Source organism: Vanellus vanellus (genome assembly GCF_965231255.1).
Source record: "Vanellus vanellus genome assembly, chromosome: 3".
Taxonomy (NCBI): domain Eukaryota; kingdom Metazoa; phylum Chordata; class Aves; order Charadriiformes; family Charadriidae; genus Vanellus; species Vanellus vanellus.
The window spans coordinates 112,772,183-112,792,312 of record NC_138907.1 but is presented as its reverse complement, the minus strand read 5'-3'; positions in this window follow the sequence as shown (position 1 = coordinate 112,792,312).

Genomic DNA, 20,130 nt, shown 5'->3' with positions numbered 1-20,130 from the left:
GGGTCCTTCCCCCTCTCTGGAGAGGACACATGGGAATTGAACACACAGTTCCCACAGACCATCTCTAAGAGGCAGGAATCTAAATGCTCCTTAAAGTGCTCAGTAAGCACTTTAGTGCACACGGTGCTCCACTTCCAGCCTTGCATGCAGTGTTTTATTGCCAGCCAGTGCACATTATATGCAACATTGAATACTGGGAGGAACAACAAGGTGATTTTTTGAGAGAAAGGCTGGCAGCAGAACTTGTGGCTGCTACTACACTTCAGAGCACTGGATCAAGAGCTCTGAGCTTACTCACTTGCATGAGCAAATCTGAACCACACTGAATAATTTATTTTACCTCCTTCACTTGACTCCAGTACTGACTCAAAGGGGCATCTTACGTGCTATGAACTTGGTATTGTTTCAACATATTATGCGTGCAGGAGTCAGAAGAATATTATTGGTCCTGATAATATGGTTTGCATAAGAAAACTCCAGTGGGGCTTCAAAGGGAAACTACTTTGAGATATCACTTCCTTAAATCTGTGTATTTACTTAAGGAATGATGTTATAGTAGATAGATAGAAAAACAGGTGGAGAAGAGGGCTAGAAATGGAAGAATCTAATTTAATAACAAAGAAGTGATAGCCGGAAAATGTTTAACACAAAAAGGAGGTGTATTTTTGTGAAGATTTCCATATAAACTAAATCCATCCCCTCCGCTCCATGTTGACAGGACTTTCTGTACCAGCACGTTGGTTCAGACCAGAGCATTGCTGCTGTTTGCCAGACCAACCAGTGTGCTAAGATCCCAGCAATTCTGCACGAGGCAGAAAAGCCAGTGGCTGAATTCCAGCGGCAGAAACATACCACAGCCCTTCTCCTGACTCACCAACACAGCTGACAAGCCAAGTCAGGGGAACATTTGACATTTGTTCCCACTTATAAAAGACCCACTCAAGAATTTTAAAGAGCACTCTGACCTCAGCATCAAAAAGGAACCATCGTACAAGGGTGCATCATGATCATAAAAAGGGAACAGCTCTTCAGAGGGACAATGCCAATAAGAAGACATAGCTCCACTGGCTTGAATAAATGTCCATCACAGAGCATTCATGCTCACCCCTTGCCCTGAGCTTTATTACAGAGCTACCAAGAAGATAATTCAGAGTCCTCCTGTCCTTGGCTACTCCTAGGTTTCCCTCCTGCAAGATCACTCACTAAGAAGCATCAGGTCTCTTGCACAGAGCGCAAGAGGGGTTTTAGGGTCTGTTGGAGGTCTCTGTCATGCACAGCTAGTGTAGAGCCAACCAGAGCCAGGACCCACTGAGACCTGTGATCTGACACAGTTCCCACCACACCAGCACTACACCGTCTGTGCAAACCGGGGAAATGTCGATCCCTGGGCAGCTCTAGCCAATTTTGCCTGCTAACGCGTACAAGTGCCAACATGTGCAAACGGCGCACTTTGAAGTGCAGCACTCATGCCCTCACACCGGAAAGCAAAGCTTGACCCCGTCCCAAAGGTGCCAGCTATGGTCTCTGGCTCAGCTCAGCTGTGAGGTACATCCCAGCACCTCTGCCGCACCACAGGCTGGAGCAGCCAGCTCCAGCGGCTCATGTCCAGGAGCAACCAGATCACCCCAACCCAGCCACTCAAGGCATTTTTATGCAGCTGTTCAGCAAAAGGTACATTTTTGCATCAGTAAAATGTAATTGCAGCAGATATGGAAGTGTTTCTTACTGTTTTCTAGAAATGACCCTGTCCTTCAAAGGAGTCCAGCTGGGCAAACTGCTGCAGCAGTGGGGACCTTCATGACAAGGGGCCAGGGCAGAGGCAGGGAGAGCTACACCCCTGCAGCTGAGAGCTGAATGAGGGCTTGGGCTTCCTAACCCTCTCCTTGCCCAAAATGTTAATGGGATCATTCACTAGTAGCATCTTTATGTCTCTAGGGTGGAAACGAGGAACGCCTCTGAAAATTAAAAGCTGAACCACTGCCCTTAACAGAGTGTGCATTTTTACTGCCATGTATGCTTTTCTACCATCATAAAATATGCAGTTATATTAATATATATAATTAACCAAAGCATCAATTTATTATTTAAAATGGCATTTAGTATATTTAATCAGTGCTTATGCTCTTTAAAGGGATAATTCAAATTAATTTGACACTCAGCAATTGCAGAATCAATATTTAGCAGGTTTATATAATCTGTCCAAGTCTGTTAACACACACACAAAAAGGTCTCTCCATCGCTGAATTTCAAGCAGAAAGGAAAGCAGCAACTTCCATTACTTCTAAGAAGTGGAGGCAGCCAGGAGCTGAAGATAAAAATATCAAATCACTTCTAACCCAAAGATTCCTGAAACATATGAACACTGTTGAAATGAAAATGTGAAGTCAGTATTTGAGAGCTAATATAGGCCTCATTAAATGAATATTTTTCCAATATCTTTGATTCAACTTAATTTTCACGTCAAATTCCAGCACATAAGACCAGGTTTTTTTTCTAAATTTAACATGATAACAGGAAAGCTCTCAGGATATTCTGAAAAAGATAATAGTACCCCATAATAAAGTATCTGTCCATCATCCCTATTGTTTTGTACGTGCTTAGGGAAGGAAGAAGATATTTGAAGAACTTAATAATGTAGTCAGTAAGCTTCAGCTAAAACCATGTCTGATAGAAAACATTTAACAGCCTTTCAGCTGGACATGCCTTAACATTTCCGCATGTTCGAGTACTGACAAAATTAATTCCCTTCTGTAATTCTGAAGTTCTTGTTGTGCTGAGATGTGTGATTTGAGCTGTGGTGGTGAATAAAGGAAGACCAATTTTAAATTTACTGTCTCAATCAAGTAATTTATGTAAAAAAACAGTGGGAAAATCTGTGGCATCCTTTCACTATTTCTGCAAGTCATTAATTTTTGTACATTCATGTTTCTTGGCAAAAAGATTTAAGAGCTTAGTTCTTAGACAGTAATGGAATTATCATCTGTCCCTTTTGTATACTTTTACAGTTGACAGTCCATAATGAGCAAATCAGTATGTAAAATTTACATAAACTATATTATTCCTCTTTTTACAGGGCTGTACAAGATTTTGCAACTTACTGAAAAATGTAAATCTCCTCTCCTTTCAGGAGGTGTATCTTCAAATGCTGAGACAACCACCAGTGTCGTGGTCATCATTTAGGCGGAGCTGTAGTTGCAATGACTAGGAATTTATAAATAACTCTGAGATTCATGCCTAGATCATGACTGCTCTCTCTGTTCTGCACCCTCTTCATTCTAGGCCAGGAGATCCTGGAGACCGTCCCCTGTACATCCAACATCCAGGATGTGATACAAGGTTATGAATCAATAACACCTTCAGATATCAAATGGTCATGTTGATGTGTTCATCCTGCTATAGCCCTACAGACAGATGACTCACCCTGTAAAAATATTTTAGGTGTATCTTTTTGCCTTTTGGCAGATGTTAAAATCATTTCTGCATAAAGCTGATTTAAAATGCACTGCATAAACGCAAACTGTTGTTTGAGGAAACGGAGCAGCCATGGGCAACAATATTACAGACTGAGTCATTCAGAAATGAGTATTTCCTCTCCCAGGGGCATATCAGTCATTCCCTGATCTTTACCTGAGTCTGATGACGTTCCCCATCCTTCTAGCGGCAACCGTGGTGGAGCTTTGCCAGAATCTCTTCCCTAGTGTGTCTTGGTTTTCATTAAATGCCTGAGACTTTCATCTCCCTTCTCCTCCAGTCCTCGTCCCAGGCTCATGGGAGCTCCATTTCAAGGCTGTGCCACCTTCCTGCTGCAAACCCCTTGGCTGTGATGGAGGCAGCAGTGGCTCAGCCAACTGCATGTCCATGGGCTGCTCAGACAAGACGAAAGTGTGTGCAGCTCCATTAATGCCTCTGCCAAAAGGCCTGGCCCCACCAGGAGGACCTGACAGCCTACCATTACTCAAGGTCCTGTCCAACACATAGCGCTCACTAAATCTTTGCAGTGAAAACACAAGCATCTACTGGTGGCAAGTTTTTGTTGTTTGGACAGCCATTAATGGACCTCTTTAGTAGTGTTCTTCCTTCTAATCCAGGTAAGCAAACCACGCATACATGCCAGAAAAGGGTTCCCCCTGAGTCTTGTTTCCCACCTGGAACCATACCCTGAATTTTTTGTGGATGTGCAGTGCAGGACAATCCGAGATAAGGTCAAAATGAGAATATCTTCTCTTATACCATCTTTTTCAAGCTCTCCTCTCCTTTATTAAAGGTCTGTGTTTCCTCAAGATGACTTTACAGTGTAAATCAAATTTCAATAAGCTGCATAGTTTAGTCATGCTTTGCAGAAGGTAGTTTGTTTGATCCAGCACTCCTGAGAATGACTTAAAATAAGGACCAGATACTGCCTTACTGGGAAATATTAGCAGGAAAGAATACCCTCCCAAGAAGAAATAATTCTTTTAAAGACAGAAAAGGTGAATTGTTACGATCAGAAACCAGAGAAGTAAATAACTGTATTGGATCTGGCTGAGGTGGAGTTAATTTTCCCCACAGCAGCCCTCACAGTGCTGTGCTTTGCACTGGTAGCTAGAAAGGTGTTGATAACACACCAGTGTTTTGGCTACTGCTGAGCAGCGCTGGCACAGCACCAAGGCTGTCTCTCCAACATGCCCCCCCTCACCCAGTAGGCTGGGGGTGGGCAAGATCTTGGGAAGGGATAGTGCCAGGGCAGCTGACCCAAACTGACCAAAGGGATATTCCATGCTGTATGATGTCTGTTCAGCAATAAAAGCTAAGAGAAAGAAGGAGGAAGTGGGGGCATTTGTTATTTACAACATTCGTCTTCCAGAGGAACCACTATGCGTACTGAAGCCCTGCTTCCCAGAAGTGGCGGGACATTGCCTGCTGATGGGAAGTAGAGAATAAATCTTTTGTTTTCCTTCACTTCCGTGCGTGGCCTTCGCTTTTGCTTCATCAAACTGCCTTTATCTTGACCCACAAGTTTTTTTCCATCTTACTTTCTCCTCCTCCCTCCCTGTCCTGCTGAGGAGGGCAGTCATAGAGCAGCTTGGTGGGCACCTGGTATCCAGTCAAGGTCAACCCACCACAGTAATGCATTCACGGAATCATGGAATCACGCAGTTTCAGAGTTGGAAGGGACCTCTAGAGATCATCTAGTCCAACTCCCCTGCTAAAGCGGGATTGCCCAGAGCACATTACTCAGGACTGCATCCAGGCGGGTCTTGAAAATCTCCAGAGAAAGGGACTCCACAACCTCCCTGGGCAGCCTGTGCCAGTGCTCTGTCACCCTCACCGTAACCGTGTATTTGAACGGAACTTCCTATGTTCTAACTTGTGCCCATTACCCCTCGTCCTGTCACTGGGAGCCATTGAAAAGAGCCTGGCTCCATCCTCCTTCAACCCACCCTTTAGATACTTGTATGCCGTAATAAGGTCTCCCCTCAGCCTTCTCTTCTCCAGGCTAAAGTGTCCCAGCTCTCTCAGCCTTTCCTCATAAGGGAGTTGTGGCCTCACCAGTGTCGAGTAGAGGGGGAGAATGACCTCCTTCGACCTACTGGCCACACTCTTCCCTATGCAGCCCAGGATTCCATTGGCCTTTTTGGCAACAAGGGCACACTGCTGGCTCATGGATAATTTACTGGCTACCACGACCCCCAGATCCTTCTGCTCAGAGGTACTTCCCAGCAGGTCCGCCCCTAACCTACACTGGTGCTTTGCATTCTTCCTCCCCGGGTGCAGGACCCTGAAGGTAATGCTGAAATGCATGAATGGGTAAGCCTGACAAAAGCAGCGTTTCTCATCCCAGATTCTTCCATCTCCTTGAGGACAAGCAGTTGCTTCCCAGCCACCACAGGTACCATGCATCCATTTGCTGGTGACACCGGGTTGACAGACATCTCAGTCCAGCTCAGGTGCTGTCTGTGGAAATGGGCTTTTCTGCCTGCTCAGGGCCCTGCAGAAACTCATGGAGTCCAGCTGGACATGGATTACACAGCAAGGACATAGTGTTCATTCCTCACAGCAAAAGAGCTATGAGTAGGAGCACGAGAAAAACTATTGTACAACATATTGGGCAAGACCCACAACTTACTAGCTGCCACTGTCTGAGACTCCTGACGGAAGTTTCCAGTTACCTTAAATGCTCCACTGCTGGAGTTAGACCCCAAATAGCTCTAGGCTCTGTTATTTTCTGTGAATATTTCCATAACTCATACACGTATAATCCTGACGTTTGTACGGTCCTATTCCATCCACTTACCTTGTTCATTCTGAAGGTCTCTTCTTCAATGGTCTTCCATTCTTATTTATTAGGAATGCCAAAACCCAGGTCATTAGCACACTCCTTTTTGTGCCAAGGCCGTTAATGAAAACATTACTGTGAGATTTCCCATGGGGACAGACATTGGAAAGCTCCTCTAGCAAATTCCTGCTGCCAAAGCTTTCATCCTCACTGCATCTCCTGCCCTGTGAGACAGTTCCTCGTAGACCATGCAGTCCTCGAAGCAGTACCAGTCTCCTCACCTGCAACGTTTCTCCCTGCAACACCATTTCATATACGCACAGTGCAGTGGCACTTGGCCTTGTTTACCAAGGATAGGTTGGATTAATCTAGCATGATCTACCCTTACTTTATATTTCATCCTATCCATTTAATTCTTCTTTTCTTTAAAACTTGTCTTCAAGTCTTTTAGGCTATTGAAATCAGAGTGATGAGACCTGTTCAGCTTGCACTCACCAACCTCAACAAATTGTCCAAAGGACACTTAGGAAGCCATCAGACATTTCCAGCAAGGATGAGGAAGATGTATTAACAGAAAATGAGACTTAATCTGTAACTATGTGCTTTATTCTGCCCACTGTCCAGGAAAGAGAGAGTTTAAAAGCAGGGCAGTGGTCGAGGAAAGTTAACTAGGATGAGCAGGAGACTACAACTTGTCACAAAGAGTCAAAAAGGATGGCTTGTTTTGCTAACCATGGGCTGAGAAGGAATGAGATTGCACTTTCTAAATATGTCACAGGACAGGGCATAAGCAGAAGGACAAATATTTCATAGTCTAAGGGTGGCACAAAAGTAAATGATTATCAGCCCTGGAGATGGGGTAGTGGAGCTAAGGAGTGTGCATTTCCATTTAAAGAAATCAGTGTGTTTAGTAACAAGACATGATTATCTGCTATAGGAGGAAACCAAACTCAGTGTTACTGAAATTGCAAACAAGCTTTCACAAAGCGTAAGCCCAAACTGCTAAAATGGCCGAGAGGAGAATGGCTGTTTGCCCACCTTCCAAGGAGCACTCTGACCACCTTTCTCCAAACTCTCCAAGTCCCTCCTTCGGAACACAGAACACTGGGGAGTCATGAAATGGTGGCATTATAGGCTGTGTCCAGTGCTGCTCACCTGTGTCCAGCTATCAGCAGACCTGGCATTTCCACTTGCTCAGTAGAGCAAGTTCAGCCCCCAGACCACCGCAATGGGCACAAACAGGAATCATCCCGTTCCTGGGCTGCTGCAGTCTGGACATGGTCCAGCTCCCTCCATTCACCTCCTGTGGTCACCCTTCCTAACCAGTGCCTCCTCTCTTCCCTCCCTCTGATATCCCTGCCCCTTTCCCTTGCCTTTCTTCTTCCCACAGCCACTGCAGTTTTCCTCTGCTACACCTCTGTGATGTGATGATTTGGGGGACGGGGCATCCCCTCTCCCCTGAGGCATCTCAGCTGGATGCTCCTTCACTGTACTGGGCATGTCAGGTGCATGGTCCATCATTACACTGGGCCCTTTTGCAGCTCCAGTGTACCCACAAAAGAAGAAAAGCAGGGAAGTTCCCCCGCAAACGGGGTCTCTGCTGCACGTACATCCTCCCAGACAAGAACGAGGGACCACACGAGCTCACTGTTAAAGCCTGTGCTGCAGCGGTTTGCCTGTGAAAGTCATCTGAACATCACAAACAAAAAAGAGACCTCCTGGATACGGTGCCATTTTCATAGTCACCTCTTGAGTCCAGCCGCACGCTGATCCCATTATTCCTTGTTCTGTCCTCACTCATTAACGGTGATACTCCATCTCTGACCTCTTTACTGTTTCCTGTTATGTACCTGCAGCCGTGGCATCTCTGCTCAGGCACTCTAATTTAAACTCAGTCTGCTCTGATCAATTCTGGCTTTCTTGGCTCTTCCACCCATGTTTAATTTTCAGACAAATTTTTGGGCTTGCAGCATGCTGAATTTTCTCCAACTTTGTTTACTTGAGACAATAGTGCTCTTTATTGAGGTGGACAGGAGTATAAACCATGCATGCTGAACTCCAGCCTATCCTTACAACATACAGTTTGGCAGCGTGGGTGGCATAGGTTTTGTTTGGAGCCATCCTCCTCCCCCAGTCTCTCCGTCTCTGATGCCTCCCTCACTTCCCCGTATCTGTCTTTTTTTCTCCTTATTAACAGTCCTCATGCATCAGATTTTCTCAAAAAAATTATTCACGCAAGTTGTCTGATAATGTTATTTGAAGTCTTGTTTTGAAGGCCTGTCATATGTGTCAAGGTTCAGATGACCTGAGGTGAGAGCTGTGTGTGTGTGAAAATGCAGAAATTCCCACTGCGGTGGGAGATGTAAGGGATTAGGGCTACTGCTAGCCCAGGGCAGGGAGGCGGGTATAGCCCTGTGCAGTCCAGGGAGGAATACTTCTAGGGCTGAAGTAACGCTGCTGTAATGCACCAGCGAGAGCAGCTTAGCTGGAGCAGAGAAGATGAATGCCAAAGCTAAAGAAGGGAGAGTTCCCTAAGCATTTCCAAATCACCCTCTGATCACAGGGGCCGCTCCCCACGTCCCTGCAGCCCTGGTATCGTACAAGCAGCCTCTGGGCTGGAAACAGTTCCTTGAGGCTGCTGAACACACCCGGGCCCCGGACCAGAGCTGCAGGCGTGAACCCATGAAGGAGGTACCAGTAAACACTGTTTGTGTAGCCTTCATTTTTCTTTCAGACTGATTAAACTTTATTTGATCCCACCACATGTGAAACCGTAGCAAAGCCTGTAACAAAGGTATAGCAGGGGCACTTCAAGAACAGAAGTCTCCACATACATACAGCAACATATTTTCCCTAAAAGATAGAGCAACTACCAAGAGAGCACTTAAATGAGCCGAGATCTTTCATACAAGATTTTAAAGTATGCGTTTGCACTACATCTCAACAGTTGGATCACAAAGAGCATTCAAAGGAGTGCAATCCTCATGTAACAAATTAGCTGCTTCTGTAAACCTAAAGGTATCAAGCTGTCACACAGGGGATTTCAATCCATAACTCTGATATAACCTCTGCAGGTTCTCTCAACAGCTTTAGTCTTCACAGATGAAGGGTTTGACCCGGTAATTCGTAACAGGAAGAGGCCTCCCTCTGTTTTCATTGATCACTGCAGGAAACTACAGCTCACAATAAAGCTTGCAGCCCAGCAATATTTTCCCATTCCCTCCCTGCTTTTATATTGGTGCATTCAGACACGAGCCCTGCAAGTGTTACAGTCTGCGTATTTCAAAGGAAAAAAGTTTCCATGGACATGTGAAAGGAGACTCCCAGGTAGATGGGAAATTTCCTTCTGATACAGCAATAACGTAGCTTTAGGGATGCTGAAATGCACCATCCCTTTCAACGTGTTGAGGCATCTGCAAGGTATATGCAGCTCCTGGAGTCCAGTGCGAAATTGCAGACTCACAAAATGGATGAGGCTGGAAGGGTCCTCAGCTCCTTGCAACTGGGTCTCCTCTGGAGACCATGTCCTCCAACCTCACCTTTCCAGAGCAGGTTGCCCAGGACCACATCCAGTCAGGTATCTCCACTGATGGAGACTCCACATACTGTCTGGGCAACCTGTGCCAGTGTTTGATCACCCTCACAAGAAAAAAGCGTTTTCCTGTGTTCAAATGGAATTTCGTGTGTTTTGACTTGTGCCCAGTGCATCTTGCACTGTCAGTGGGCACTCTGGAGAAACGTCTGGCTCCCTCTTCCTTACCCCCCCCCCCCCCGCCCCCTTCATCCCCAGCAGGTATTTATACACATGGAAATCCAGTGGAAGCACTAACAATTTAATCCACCAAATTAAGGATCGGGCAACTGTTTCCTCCACTGAGAGGGCCTGAGTGCACGAAAAGATCATAGAGGGCTTCACAGTGAGTGACACAAACCCTTTGGGCTGGAAGCCTGGAAAAGATTTGCCTTCTCTGAGTTTCTGAAGGCATATAACTTGGCATAGTGGCGGTGCATAATGTCAGTCTCAAACATGAAAAGGACATTTCTGAAAATGAATTTGACTCTGGCTTCTAACCTGTGCTTATTTTTAGCGAGGTGTAGGCGTGACAATAATAAAGATAGCGATGTCTTGAAAGAAATTATGAAGCATGACATTTATTTTCACCCTGCTTCAAAATCCCCTTTTATTGATCTGACTTGGACAATTTATAACCACAGTTGTATAAAGATAAGAAAAGGGACTGGGCATGCTTAGAAGAAGAGGACTGTGAAAATCCTTTAAATACTGCAGAACAGAAAGTTAGCTTTAACCACTGAGGTGATCTAAGATGATATGTATCTGTTGCACTGTGTCCAACTAATCCTGTACTAATAATATTTGTTGATCAGCTACTAGCCAGAGACAGAGTTCGGGACAGAGCCTTCAAGCAAGAAATCTGGAAATTCCTACATGATGTTATTCAATGCAGTAGCTTCACAGTAATGCAAAGTCAATATCGTAAGATACAAGTGCTTTACTGAGGTCAAAGGTGGGTTAAATAGTTTGGATAATTGACTAAAAGAGACAACGTTGTCTCATTCAGCCTGGGGGGGGGGGGGGGGGGGGGGGGGGGGAGGACAGATTATATATTTCCGACTTGAAGTTTACTTTATTTTACACTTATTTTGTGATGATGGAATCTGTGTCTGCATAGAAAGGAAGCACGAATTCTGCAGTTTAGAATCAACTCCAAATTTGCAATGTTCAACAAAGCTTCAACAGTAAGAAGAGACGCCTTTACATAGGACGGTTATAGTTCTAGCATGGACCCATATTATGACCACGCTTGTTGCCAGGCCAAACCATTCACATGCCTTCCCTTTTCTGAGAAAAATTCAGATTAGACTGGGATTGCTCTAACTATACTACCAACATCTTGCTATCTCTTCCCAGCACTGTGCTCCGTGATATTTTTGGTTGGTGCAAGGCAAGATCTCCATAAACACCTTTCCCTGTGTATTTTCATGAAAATGTTGTTAATTTATTCATGGCACTATCATCCCAGGCATTCCATGGTGTAACAGTTTATACTGATATATGCAACGGCATAGGAAAACTGCAAGATCATAAAGAATAGAGACAACACAAATACCAAGGAATGATGCTGAAGAATCATAATAAATCTCTGTCTGAGGCTGCTCAGTATCTCAGTAGATGATAAACTGGATAGATTTATCCAGGTGGCTTATAGCAGTCACACTAAGGATGGCTTTCAGCACTATCTACAGCACAGTTAATTTTTGGTGTAGCCATGACTGAGACAGAATTTCATCCTGCAATATTTGCTAGATTTAAAAAAGAAAAAAAAGAAAGAAACCTTAATCACTCATGCTGCAGATACTTCAGGGCATCTGAGCAGCCTCCTGTAAGGCTCTAGGCTGCAGACCACTAATAGCCTCGTTCCTCCAGTCCAGAGAGCTTCCAGCCAGGGCAGCTTCGTCTGTTGAGGAGAGGGAAATTTCTGGGGCTGGTTTAGGACAAAACGAAGCCTGCGTCAAACCATCGACTCCAGTCTGCACTGTCTGCGAGAAGCTTTCCAACAGCCTCATGCTATGCATGTAACACATCTATGCAAAATCTCCCACTGTCTAAGTATCTTGCCGTGGAAAAGAACAGAAGAACCACTGATGTGTGACACATAGAAGTCACATCACTTAACACAATCACAAATAGCACATGGTTATTATAAGAAGCTGTAGCATATGAACATGTCTAGAGCAGGATGAGAACACGTGCAATGCCTACAGTGATGAATGCAGCATAAACGTATTTAGAAAGACCCATCTGGATGGTATGAGTTACCATATTGACACCACCACCAGCGTTGCTTCTGAAGTTTTTGGGGTCTTGGTAGCACTTTGGGAGGATGGGGAGGAGACTTACTCGTTTTCCACCACCCACAAACTGTGCAGGTCAGGTCAATGGAATGTTTAGAAAACTAAATTGTAATAAAAATGGTTATTGTGAAAAGTGTTGCTGCATTTTTCAGTCAGGTTCACTAACTCTCGCTATGACTGTTTTCAGTTAAAAAAACAAAAAAAAGGAACAAAGACAGCTTGCTCCTCCCTCCCTTTAGCCATTCACAGCCAAATGTTCACAGGCTTGGAAACCTCTGACCCCATGTCTGCATCTTTTCTTTTCATCTTTTAAGGCAGTGTATTTTCCTGCTTTCTTCATCAATCCCCTTTAATTTTCTCCCATTTTTCCTCTTCTCTCTCTCTGTTGCATTGTAGATATTAAGTCATATTTTGTTACGAAAGCTATTTTTTTCCCTTTTTCCAGAAGAAGATTTTCAGAAAATTATTTGGTAGAGGGGGGACCTTCTCCGTTCTTAACATCACCTGGAGTACTCTCTTTTCGGTTTTCTCTCCCTATTTGATGCGGAGATTGTGCCCTTTTCCAGAGTTCATGGTCCTTGTTTGTTGATTGTTCAGATTTCTGAGAATGAAACAAGCAAATTTGTAGTTAATGGGGTCATGCTAACAATAGTGTCTTAAAACAAACAGTGTGGTTGGTTGATGTTTGAACAGCAATCAAGTTCACTGAAGCACAAATATTTCTCTGCACGTACTTTCAGACACTTGTTGCAACCACTCAGAGTGAAATGCAAGAGTCACTGGAGAGTGCAACAATCTACAACACAGATGCGGTGAAAAATTCTAGCCAATATGAACAGGAACTGAGCAGACAAGAAATATTATCTAGATGAAGCTTGCATAATACTTCTGGGGGGAAAAAAAAGAAAAAGGGAAAAAGAAGAGGAAAAAACGCCCACTGCATTTTAATCTAATTAACATGAAGAGAAATCAATAGATCCTGCATTTTAAATATACCTCATCAAAAAAAATGAAGAGGGGCAGCAGGAGAGGATGTAATTGGACTTATACCATTTGTCTACGTAAGTATGGAGTTTTGTTTGGAGAGCTCTTCATCAAGTGCCAGGGCTGATACAAAGAAGTAGAGTGCCAAGGTTTCTGTTTTTTAAGTCATAGGTCAAAGAACTAAAGAGAACGGTAGGGCAATTTTTCAACAAGAAGGAAATACTGGCCTAAAATAAAGTCACAATGAGTTACAGCTGGTGGGAGGGATTTGGAGACATGCCAGGTAGGGTTTTTTTTGTCATTCTTTGTTAATATATTGTTAGCTTTAACACTTAGAAGAAGAGATGAATTGTGACAGGAACAAATAATACACAGTAACGGCACCCACGCAGCCCCAGCGCGTGCTCGCCCGGATCGCAACTCACTGATCTGTGCGCCAGTGCTAGCGACTGCGGAAGGCAAGCGTTCGGAGGTGCAAGCCAAAGCCAATTTTATTGCTTAATACAGTTTGATCTCCCAGTGCAAACTTCAATTTCACCTCTGTTTACTTGGAAGCCGCTACAGAACTAGCCTTCTCAATATCCATTAGTCAAAGAGCACACCCCACCCTGGTGCTGCCAGCATGCAACTCCCCACTGATTAAAACATCTACACCCAGCACACCAGCAGGTTTAGTTTCTTCTCATGACGTTAGCAATACTATAGTGATTACTCCTGTGGCAACCAGCCATTTCCCCACTTTTCCCTTATTTTCCAGCCTGTCAGCTCTGGTGGCCATTGACATCAGACAATTAATTTAAAATAGTTACTTCTTCTGCCCCAAAGAAAGCCAGTCTGAGATTTGCTCTTATTTCTACACTGGGAAGCCCCATTCCAGATTTTTGATAACTTGCATTGCACCGGAAAAATCCCTATCTAGCCATCCCATGGCAGCAGAAAAACCTGCACTGTTTTAAGCACCTGGGCTTAGCCAGCACAGTAGCTCAATATTGTTAACACAGCCTTTTTTAGTACTTTGACTTTAGCTTTCAGTTCTTAAGAACCCAAATGCCATGTGGAGGCAGACGGTGATACTGTGGTAATTAGAGACTGTCGCAGTTTAATAGCCATGAGGTGAAGACTGTTGTGCTTCATGGGCTCAAGACCTTCCCTCCAGCTGGTGGCAGACAACAGCCTAGCTGTCTTCAGTCTCCTTCCCTATGGCAAGTAACCGGGAAAGGGACACAACTTCATTTCCTACCAGGACCAGTTTGTCACTACTTTATGACACAGAAGAGGTTTGGTTCTTCTTTTGGCATAGGGTGAAGTGTTATTGCTTCATAAGCATCTGTTTTACTTGCTTGTTCTTATTAGCAGTATTATTATTCATTCTACAGTTTCTCAGGAATTATTTTTCTTGGTCTCTGCAAGGAAAACATCACAAGTTTGCCATTCTCTTGGCTATGTCAGACCTCCCATGAGGGGAGCTCCATACCTGGGCAGTGATGCTCCTTTTTGCATGCGCATGTCCTGTATTCAGAGTGGTGGCGGTGGCAGAGCAGAGCACAGGCATCCATGGGGTGGTAGGACCATCTCCCCATGGACATGCCCGAGTGGTACAGCTGTGATTTCAGTGGGCAAAGCAACTAGCTGATGGCTATACAGCATCATGAGAAAGACACAGCTCATCATGAGAAGCTGAGTTTGTACAGATTTTATAGACTTCAGGAGAAGGAGTGGCTGAAGTTCCCAGCACAGGTAGAGGCATGCTGGGGTGACCGACAGGAGAAGTCTGTGACTGCCATGACAGCAGCCAGACACAGACTATTTCTATGTATCGGCGAAGTCAGGCCTTGCATAACTGGTTCAGCTACGGCATTTCTCTTGGTTGTAATTTAGGACATTGAAACTAGACCTCAGATACCAGTTGTCACCTATCTTCAGAAGCTTGGAATTTGCTCCCTTATCGTCAGTCTCATGTCACAGATGGTATTTTCAAAAGCTCAACATTTTCAAAAGTTGAGTTGCAGCTCAACTTTCAGTACCAGCTCGGAGGCCAACATTTACAATACACAGCTCTATCCATGTCCACAGTAATCAGTATTCGGTTGATCTGGTTCACTGTTAACAGCTCCAATTCCCCCTTGCTGGTAATTACAGCATACACGATAAGACACTGGGTGCACTTCAGTGTACTGATTAGCAGTTAAACTCACTTTGGTTTCATCCACACCAAGCTTACCCCATTTACAGCGACTAACATGCCAAGACTACTTAGTAATTGCAGTTGCGGAGGCTGCAGCAACTCTGTTAGGGCTCAGTACGTTGTCTGCATCTTATGCAGTGTCACCACAGACCACATTCAAAGTTTGCTGAAGCTATCTCTAAAGAAATCTCCCAGTCAGCCACCTGTGGTCAGAAAAACAACTATATACCTGTATCTAGAAAAACACGCACAGCTCCTTATCTGCACACACAACCCAGAAACAAATGCAGTCAAATGCAGCACAAATTGCAACTTGGAGATAAGGCAGCTAAATAACATCCATGCTAAAATGCCGTGGAAGTAGGGACCCTTACAAAGAAGTTTGGTGCAGCACAAAACCAGATGCACATCGACAGAAGGGCTCGCTGCTCATCCTCACTAAAGAGGGAGGACGAAAATAAAGACTAGAGGAACCATACGGAAAAAAAGAGACGTGGCATAAGTACAAAATTTCCATAGTACAATCTGAAGGAATAGATGAAGACAAGAATGTCTTACAGCTCATGAAAATAAAAGCCAACATTAGCTGCTTGTCCTCATGGTTTCTTACACTGAAAGGCACAATACATAAGGCATGGTGAAAAGCGAAGGGGATGACTGCAGCGAAGTCAGTCAAAGAATACTCTTTAATGAGGAGGAGGTGGGGAAAAGAGCGCGAACAAAATAAAACCATGGCAGTCTCCCTGGACTGCGTAACCTACAACACCATCTGATATGTTGAGCTAGGATGCAAGATGCATCAATATGGCATCAACATGGATCTGCGAGGATATTTTCAGAGGACACTGGCCCACAAAATGAGCGTCTGGGAATTCCAGAATAGCAGACTCCCACCAGCCTTAGGGCTGGCACTTACTCAGTTTCACACTTTATTTCACAACGACCTACGGACCATCCTCTCCAAATGGCTCGTATATGTTGAGCACATCTGCCCGAATCCAGGACCCCAAACCTCCAACTCTATGGGGAGAGTCTTAACAGCGACTTGACTATCACATGTTTTTACTGCAAGAAACAGGACTCAAGCCAAGTACAAGGAGCTCGTCAATATGCTCCCATTTGTATCACACGCACGACTTAGATAAGCGTCCCATCTTTTTGAAAGATATTGATCAGTCACACCAACTAAAGCAACTGTACTCAGGAGTCACACTTTTCCAAATATCAGCTCACCAGACTAATTCAGAAGAGGTAGGGACAAACCTTTAAATTGGACTAGTAAGATTCAAGAAGGGGGAGGTTCTAGTGGGTAAACAGGAGCCTGTTTGCAGCTTGCTTTTTAATTCCCAGGAGACATACTGTATAATACATTGTAAGGATGACCAAACACTGAAATGCACACTCCTTACTTAGGAGAGGACCAGCATCTTGCTGACAAGAACAGCAGAGTTCCCCTGCCACGGTCAGAGGTCTTAACACATTACCACCAGACCAAACACACATCTAGCCAGATTCCCATGACCATCAGCTCATCACCATAGGTAAACCTGGGACATGCCTTAGAGCGGATCATCTTCTGCTGATCCCAAGAGAGACGCTGCATGCTTTCTGGGTTGGCTTATCCTCCTTTTCTAGACTCCCTCCAGCTTTTCTAATGCTAAACACCACTAAATGAGAGGCCTTTGGCAAGATCAGAGTCATTTAGCTATTAATTTCTACTTCTATACTTGTTTTGCTTATTTCTATGGGTAGTATTCAGCTTTCATCTTTCCCACACAATCTTACCAAGAGTTGCAAAACTCTGCTCGTTCTCTTCATTCCTCCAGAGGAAAGAGAGTACCATTTCCTTCCATCTTTCCTGCAGTTATTTCCTTTTTCTGTGGGATCTGCAGATGCTCACAATCTCTCTGGAGCAGGTAATTAAGGAGGTAATCGTGTGGAGCAGAACTCCTGCAGTTAGCCAAAGCTGATAGGAAAGGCTACTTTCTTTTCACAAAAGAGAAAAGCTATAGCTTAGTTTTGATTGTTTCTGCTTATCTTCAGTCAAACACTGTTACCTGATGAGAAAATAGCCTCTCTTCCCCCTGCCCAGCTTGATTTGGAGTGACGGCAGATTGGGGAAGCAATCAATCCTTCCCTCAGAGTAATTGCCACTAAGCCTCAGCTGGCCCAGCTCGGGCTAATTCAAAGGGTCCTAGGAAAAGCATAAACTAGGCAATAGCGACAGAGTAGGATGATTCATATCAGTGTTTAAAAAGATCTGCAGCGGGAGCTTAACGCTCATTCAATGGAAGGGCAGCAGCAAGAGAGGGTTGGAGCAGGGGAGGGGGGAGCCCTCTGGAACCCCAGGGAGCTGAGATAAACAGACCCACCCGCAGGGCACTGCTTTCTATTAAAGGACTGATTTATTGTGTATCTCTTCCCCCATGTTCCTCTGAATCATTTTTACAGGTTTACCTGAAAAAGGAGGCAAGTGGCAGAAGATGGAGCGGGATACGTGCATGACATCCCTAGAAGAGTTGTTTATCGGTGCTGCAATCTCTCTACTGCACCTGCAGGACTTTTGGCAGAAGTGGATTTCTGCAGCAGGATTTCCAAGCTTAGAGCTGTTTGCATGTGCTTGTTCTGAGGATGATAGGCAGGCAGTGCGAGTTGTCATTCTTATCTGAGCGACATCACTTTTGGGGTTTTTTTTGTTTGTTTGGGGTTTTTGGTTTTGGGTTTGTTTTTTTTTTAAACTGTGCTGTAGAACGCCTCCAGGGAGAGACTTCTTTATATTTAAAAGAGTATAAATAAAATTAACGCATCCTAACTCACTTTTCTTTTCTTACTCTTCTTATTCATTCTTCATTTTCATTTATTTTCTTCTGCATTTGAACTATGCTATCCATCTCTACACTGCTCTTTCCTATACTCATGGCCTTACTCAGGGTTATTTATTAGCTTTTTCCTGTTTTTAAAAGGCAACCTTTCTCTTTTTCTCATTCTAGCATTCACACCTACACTTTCTCTTCCACCCCCTAACTGTCACCAGTGTCTCGTCATCATTTTGTTAGCTCTCTTCCTTTTCTTACTTGGATTGATTTCTAGAAACCTAATGGGAAAAAAAAAAAGGGGGGGGGGGGGGGGGACGGGACACTGGGGCAACTGCTGCCCAGCCCAGCTGGGGAGGCAGGAGTGAGTGGGTAGGAAAGTCTGGTGACGTGCTGACAACCCAGGATGGGGAGAGGAAGTTATTTTTCTGCTGTTAGCAACCGCGCTTTCCCTTTTCATTCTCTGATCCCTGTTGTTCTCCTCTGCTTTTCATCTCCTAAAGGATGTGCTGCAGAATTAGTACTGTAGCGCAGCAGTCTTTTGTTCCTTAGAGGTGAAATGTTGTAACCAAAGAGAGAATGAAAGTCAAGTCTAAATGCACCTGATGTAACGTTAGGTACCTAAGCTAGGATTGCAGTTGCTGTAGGCTCACAACAGAGACAAGAAATTTCAGGAGAGTCAAGTCTTTTCTTACCCCTGTAACTATGTAGGAAGATTAGGAAATTCCCTCCTTGCTAGACAGCACCCGCAGATTGGCAGAAAAATATCAAAACTCAAAGCTACAGACTAAAGTCCAAGAAGATCCGATAGGAATCAAAGATCAAATGGCTCTTAAACTCATCTTTCTGCATTAGACTGTGCTGTCTCAGACATTCAGAGACCACAGAGGGCTTGTTCTAATACGCACGTGCATAGACCTCAAGTGTCCCTGTTGGGGCTGTGCACAAAGTTTGATCCTTAGACTACAACTCAGTTGGATGCAGGCAAAGCCACTGAGATGGAGCTTGTGTTCATGATGACCGAAGAGATCCCACTATAGAGGCTTTCCTCTCCAAGACTCAGTAACGGACCAGATGCATGCTGTAAAAAAAATGTTTCTCCGATGCACCTGAAATCCTCTTCATCAACATGCTAAATCTGTGCAACAGATTCATCAGTGGATTATTTAATTTACATTTTTAAGAGACTACAGTACTTCTGCAGCTGTAGCAGAGAAGGTGATTAGATACATGATGATAAAGGTACTTGGAAAGGATATTGTTACACGTACTAATTACACGTACTTTGCTATTGTGTTTTCCACAGCTTAGGAGTGCTCCATTTCCCGTAGTAAAGAGTTTCTATTACAGTTCTGGCGTACTCACAAATCAGAAGGTCAGAGGCACAACAAAAGTTGGTTGAAGGCCTCAAGGTGGTTTAAATAGGTATCAAGCTATACTGAACTTGGTGACTTTTAATGCCATCAAACCCTTTCCCTGGCAGCGGGACTGCTTGCATCGTGTTTCTGTGAGCTTAAGGAAAGAAAGCCAAACTAGTGCCCCCACCAGAGGCAAGAATTGAAGCTCCCTCTTCACTACAGCCTTTTGCTAAGCATTCAGCACTTGCATGCTTCTTGACCACATGCCCACAGCTCTGAAACAGCCGGGTACATGCCGCCTCTATCCCCAACACAGCGAGGGTAGGCTCTGCCTCTGGCTTGAGCTTGGCTGGGGTTGAGGACGGGAGAGAAGGTCACTGTGAAGAGAAATCGGTGTTCCTGTAGCAAGAACAGGAGGGATTGTAAGGATTTGGGAAGCATTGGCAGCATTTTGGAAAAGGATAGACATACAGGCTTCAAATCTGTATTAATCTAGGCTCCATCAACTGCACAGCTCACAGAATGACCCGTTTCTCTTTATTCTGGCAGCTCTTGGGGCAGTGAGAGTCTCCCAGTAGCTCTATGAACAGGGCTGAGCACGAGGCCCTTAAGGGCTTTGTGAACCTGAAGGCACGATTACAATACAAATAACCATTAAGT